This window comes from Micromys minutus (genome assembly GCF_963924665.1).
Source record: "Micromys minutus genome assembly, chromosome: 31".
Classification (NCBI taxonomy): Eukaryota; Metazoa; Chordata; class Mammalia; order Rodentia; family Muridae; genus Micromys; species Micromys minutus.
This window is the reverse complement of record NC_137966.1, coordinates 1833663-1839662: the sequence shown is the minus strand read 5'-3', so window position 1 is coordinate 1839662 and position 6000 is coordinate 1833663. Positions and strand designations below refer to the sequence as shown.

The 6000-nt window shown below is 49.5% G+C and overlaps 1 protein-coding gene across 2 annotated transcripts in view; it reads left to right on the top strand.

Annotated features, from left to right (window-relative positions):
• The first annotated feature begins 2556 nt into the window (after nucleotides 1–2556).
• The window catches only part of RNF145 (ring finger protein 145), a 40477-nt gene continuing 37033 nt past the window's right edge, over nucleotides 2557–6000 (top strand). Inside the window, exon 1 of one of the 2 annotated variants that reach the window (XM_080942047.1) lies at nucleotides 2557–2814. The gene's annotated coding sequence lies outside the window, so the exon portion shown is untranslated. Of the gene's footprint in view, nucleotides 2815–4992; nucleotides 5068–6000 lie in introns of those variants that run through there. The other variant, XM_080942046.1, reaches the window with a different exon arrangement.

The window sequence follows — 6000 nt, the reverse complement described above, 5'->3', positions numbered from 1 at the left end:
CTGTTCCCAAGCTCCCAGGCCAGTTCCTTTTATGAACAAATCATAGCATTTGGGCATTCCCTTAAGTTTGTTCCCATAAATGCAGTTCCTGGTTTTTCCTGCTTTGGGCTACTGAGTGGCTCTTTCCAGGAAGTACTTACTTTATGACCCTTCTCTTTTATTTGGGTGACCCTCTCTCCAATCCCAGCTGGGTTCTTTCTGGCCTCTGGGGTTTCATTGACATAGCAGCTTCTGGAACCTTCCCCAAACTGGATTAGCAGCATGTTTCCCGCAGTAACCCTTTCATTACCAGAGCAATTTTCTTCACACGGCATTTTGAACTTTTACAAGCCACTCCTGTAAAACTCAAGGGTAAAAGGAAACATGACTTGTTCTTGCTTTTACATGTCCAGCGTACTTACAGTGGATTTCTTATGCTTTGAAGCCATTTCTCTTTCTCCTTTAAAAGGACAAAGAAAGGCAAAGCACAAATCTAATGACAGTATTGTCAAAATTCTGCCAATTTACTGGAGACGAATAAAGGCAACTGACTCAACTTTAGTGTGATAGGCATTCTGAGTTTTTTATTATGTGTTTTTGGCCACATATTTTCCTGCCCCTGCCAGTAGTGAAACTTTGAGAGTAAAAGCCAAGGGAAGCTGTTGGTAGCATCCCATTGCAACCATTAGCCAGTGGGGATTGTTACTTAGTAGGCTATATATGAAACCACCGCTCTGTGATGTGACAGGTTTAATGGTTACTCCAAAGTGGCCTAAGGGATGGGAACAAAAGTGGCTATAAGAAATTATGAACAGAATTCCCAGAATCATTTAAACCCTGTTATGAAGCCAGGAGGTGACAGTTACTGCTAACCATCAATTTGACAAGACTGGAATGACAAGGGACCACGGCTCTAGAAGGCAGTCTCTTTTTTTGGTGTGATGTCATTCCTTGGATCCAGGACTGCCTGATAGAGAGGAGTCTGAGGTACCAAGCAGTAGCATGCATGCATTCACATCCCTCTCTGCTTCTTGACTGGAGATGAAAAGTGGCCAGCTGTTCCAAGTTCCCCCTGCCTTAACCTGTTCCACAAGGGACTGTGCATTAAACAGTGAGCTGAAAGAAACCCATTCTCCCATCAATTCCGTCCAAATTTTACCACAGTCACAGGGAAAGAAGCTAAGACACAGTGGAAGGGAAGATCCGTTACTGTGGATTTTACTGATGTCTCCAAGATGGCATTGGCTATATATTTATTTATTTTTCATATATGGATGTTTTGTCTGCGTATGTCTGTGCACCACATACTTGCAGTGTTCATGGAGACCAGAAGAGGGCGTCAGATCCTCTGGGACTGGAGTTAACAGCTCTACCTCAGTGCTGAGAATTGAACCCCTGGGGCTTCTCTGGAAGAACAGAAAGCGCTCTTATACGTAGAGGTTGTGCTTACAATTGTATAGCAGGGAAGATTCAGAGGTTCAGAATTGTGTGTGTGTGTGTGTCTCATAAACAGTGGACAGAGACCCACAAACATCAAGAATACTCATTTTGTCCTGGACAGCTTGTAAGGTGGAGGCTCTTGGTTGTTTCCAAATGAGTCAGAATGACTGCAATGCCTTACAAATTCCTTGGTGTTCATCTGTTTCGTAGGCACTGCCTAATGAAAGGCCACACTAGTTTCCAGTGGCAACTGATTCTCTAGGGACTAAACTAAAAGCCAGGAACAACAGAGCAAATTGCAGAAGGTAATGGCGAGGCATGGTAAAACAGACGAACGTAGTAATAGATCCCTGCGAAGATCAGCTTTAAGTTCTCAGATGAATAATACCCACAACAAGCTTGGGACCTTATAGTATAGGAACCGTGTCTGCTCTAAAAGCTTTCACACGTAAAACACCGGCAGGTGCGTACCACAGTATGAGACTAGAGAACAAAAGGCTTTCCTGGACGCCAGGGAGAGGCTGCGTGCACACTAACGCGTTTTGAACCTTGAACCAAAAGAAATGACAAACCCATTTACACCATTTATTTTTATACGGTAGTTAATCATTTGCACCAAACGAAGGAGTCGGAATACAGTCCCGGGGAGCAATTCCAAACCATTCACTCATCCATCATCCGACCTGCCCTGGAGACGAGTATTAGTCTAGTCAAGGAGAGAGTTAAAAATTGCTCCGGGTTTGCACGCCGCAGGGACCAGCCTTTCACATTGTCCCACGTGGTCCCAGCAGGTGAGTGTGGGTGTGGGCGCGCGCGGCTCTTGGTGTCTGCGGAGTGAGCGCGAACACGTGTCAGAATGGCTGGGGTCACAGTGCATGTCCCGGTGTCACCTCACCCTTCCTCGGAATAGTCTCCCGGACCAGCACCAGAGAGAAGCCGGTTTCTCGGGCCCACTCACCGGAGGCGGTGCGGGAAGATCCCGCCGTGAGCGATTGTGAGTGAGCGTGGGCGCTCGGGGGCCGGGCGCTGGCGAGCTGGCGCGCAGGCGCAGAGCGCGCGAGCCGGCGCTCGCCGCAGAGCGCGGGGGGCGGAGCCGGAGCGCGGGGACCAGGCCATGGCGGCCGCCGGGCACTGGTGCCGGCGCTCGGCCCGGGAGCGCCTTTGTCGCCGCGGAGGATGGTGACCTCACGGCTCGGGCCGCTTCCGCTGCCTCCGCCTCCCGAGACGCCGCAGCCGAGGCTGGACGCGGGAGAGCCGCCGCTGTGAGCCGCGCAGACCGGGTTTCCCCGCCGTCGGAACCGAAGGTCTCACCGGAGGGGCGGGAGTCGGAGCGGGGCAGCAGCGGACGCCGCCATCCCCAGGGCCGCCCGGCAGGCAGGGAGGCTGCGGCTCCAGGTGACTGCGGTCAGCCGGGAGCATCCCGCAGGCCTGCTGCCCACTGCGCGTCCCCTCCCCCACCCTCGCTCCTCCCCCGCCGCGCCCCCTCCTCCTCCGGAGCTCGCCCGGGGCCTGGTCCCTCTCTGCACCCACCCCTGAGCAGCGATCGGTCCCTCGCAGAGCCTCATACTCGTTTCCCGGGGCCTCGGCTGCCTCCTCACCACCCTTCATCCTTCCTCTCTCCCGCGCCTGGAGAGGGAGAGAACCCTCGCATTCCTGAGATGCCCTCCCCGGGGCTCACCCCTCTCTGCTCTCCAGTACCCCGGTTGCAAGGCCCTTCCCGGTCTCTCTCGCAGAGGTGCCCAGTCCGGGCTCCTTTGCTCAGGTTTGCATTTCTAACTTTCCCTCTCTCGCTTTTTTTTTTTTTTCACTCTGCTTTCAAGCTCCTTTCCTTCTTCCCCACCTCGCAGCCCCTTAAACTCAGCCCAACCATGTGCAGGCGGTGCGGGTTGCGGGGTTCGGAAAGACCTGCCAAGCCTATGGAGTAAGGGGGACCCCTGGCTTAGCGTGCAGCGTGCCACTCTTCAGTCACGAGCAGCTCATCCCTGTCTTACTGTGTTCCTTTTCCCGCTCGCCATCCCTGGGTTCGCCCTCTCCAGCTCTGCTTTCCCACCCTGGGACCCTTGCAGAGCTAACCCCCCATTCTATCTGGGGGTTAGGAACTTGGCTCGATTCTCCTAAGCGCGCCTATCGGTGTGTAGCGCCGGAGAGCCAGCACCCTTGGCGAGGCAGGGAACACCCGGGCCTCTCTTCCTGGCAGAGTTTCTGCTCCACGTAATCCCCTAGCCTTGGGGCTGCTGCGTCCGTGGGGCGCTGCTGTGCTGTGCTCCGCTCGCTGCCTGCTTGCGGCGAGCTGGCTTGGGGTTACTACAGTTCAAATGTATCTGAGGAAAGCAGGCGGGGTGGGGGGAGGTGCGGGGAGAGAGTGAGATGGGGCGGGGGAAGGGGGCCTTTGCTATGGGAAGGCATCAAAGATTAATGGATGGCTTTGCCTCGCTGTCTGCAGTAAACAGGAAACTAGTCTGAAAAGAAGAAGGGTGGGGGGGGGATGTGTGGAGGCTGTGTGTGTCTCTTTATTTTATAAAATACCCGAGTGTGCAGTTTTGGTGAATCTTGAACCAGACCCAAAAGGATGAGCTGTCGGTGTTGCAGTCGTGACCCAGGCTGAGCGTCCAATGGCAGAGGTAGCATTGTTTTCCTTCTCTCTCTGTCGGTCCCTTACGTTGGACGATGGCTCTTTTCACTCGAGTGTGGACTCTTATCCATGGATGTGGTTTCGGAGATGATGAGGAATCACAGGATTGCTAGTAGTTTCTGTGGAAACCAAGTACATACAAAGTTAGCTAGCAACACAGTGGGAGTGGGGAGGACTAGCTATATTTAAAACGTGTGCCAACGCTTATGTAAGGAAGTTCTCTTTCCTGGTTTCTCCTTTCTGGGCGGAGTTACTTCTGATTTTAGGGTCCAGTTTCACCCTCTCTTGTCTCTCTTTTTTTTTAAGGTCTCAGCATCCCAATAGAGAGACAGCCTCCTTGTCCCCATTTGCTTAGCATCCGGTGTCAGATGATTTAAATTTTGTTTTAATTGCTGGCGGCAAAGAAAGAAGGTTGATGGTGATGGTTTTGTTTACCCTTCAGATGAGGAAAGAGGTGTAATTTTCAGCCCTAAATGTTTTTAAAAGGTAGTTAAAGAGTTGTGGGATCCCTTTTTTTTTTTATTTATTTTTATTTTGTAATACCACATTTTCTTTTATTTAAGATAGTTTTCCAACAGAGCCCAGCCATTACATTTTTCTTATTGTTGAAGATTCTTTATCCTGATTTCTCCCTATTCAAAGCTAAACTGTGGTAGTTTTGGGAAAACGAAGAATGAGCATCTGTGTTTGCTAACCCTCAAGCCCGATAATAAAGTGCACATTATACAAGACATTGTCTCCATGTCTCCGAAAGGCGTTTATTGAAACAGCTAGGGTTTGGGGTTTCAGTGAGCACTTACAGAATGTTTCTGTTTCTGAGAAGAAAAAAATTCTGTTTCTGGGGGGAAAAGTTTCCTGTTTCTGGGACAAAAACTTTTTTTTTTTTTTTTAGCTGCTGTGCTGTATAAAGTAGGTTTGAGTCATCTTGGATTTACATTGCTTGCAGAGATATGATGGAGAATTCATTTCCAGCTTTTTCCTATAACTCAAGGAAGGCTTAGGTTCTTACCGGAAAGGTAAGATAGTGCAGAGAGAGTATATGTTTGCATTTGGGTGTGTCAGACCTTTTGTTTTTGCTGTTCCTGTGTCTAGGATTGTCAGTTATTTATTACTAATGCGTGTCTCCTCCGTGTGTTTCCATGGAGCATCTTTCTAATGCCTTACAGCAGGTCCAGAAAGAAATGATCCATTGAATAAGTAGTAGATTTGTTCTTAAGTGGGCGACTTCATCTGTTCCAGTCCCTTTAGATGTTTGGCTCAAGGAGTGTGTTGGTCCTTGTTTCTGGATATTCTTCTGCACTGATAGCTTTAGGCACCCACAGGTTCTTTTTGTTTTATTTGTGAGACAGGAGCTGTAGGTGGGAATTTCCACAGAACATGTATCTTTCAGCTAATGGGTTTCTTTAGTAACATAGATGGTCCCTATAAGGATTAGGCAGCATTTCCCCCCCACCAATCTTCAGATCTAGATTTCCACGACAGGAGTATGTGCTAATTTTTCTCTTTTAGAGCTACAATAAATGGGAAGTGCCCTCATTTAAAAAGTAACATTAAACACAGAGGAAAGTTCCAGAGTAGATAAATACTGTCCACAAATATTAACTCTGTGATGCCCACTTTTGCTTGTTAGGCAGATGGCAGGAGTGATTTATATCGGATTCTACAATATGCAGATGTTGCCACTTTACCAGTGTAGCATTAGGCTGTCTACTGTTGTGTAATTCTCCTCTTTCCCTCCAGGTTATGGGACATCTCCTAGACACCCAAGCCTGCAAAAGCTCAGGTCCCGTTCATAAATGGCACATAGCTCAAGAGCATCCTTCTGCATGCCTTTGTTAAACTGTAGAAGCCATTAAGTAGAGGCCTGGGGCTGGGACCCAGGACAGCTTCTATGAGTTGGTTTTTACCTTCTACCATGTAGCTTCTACCGGTTGAACTGAGGTCTCCAG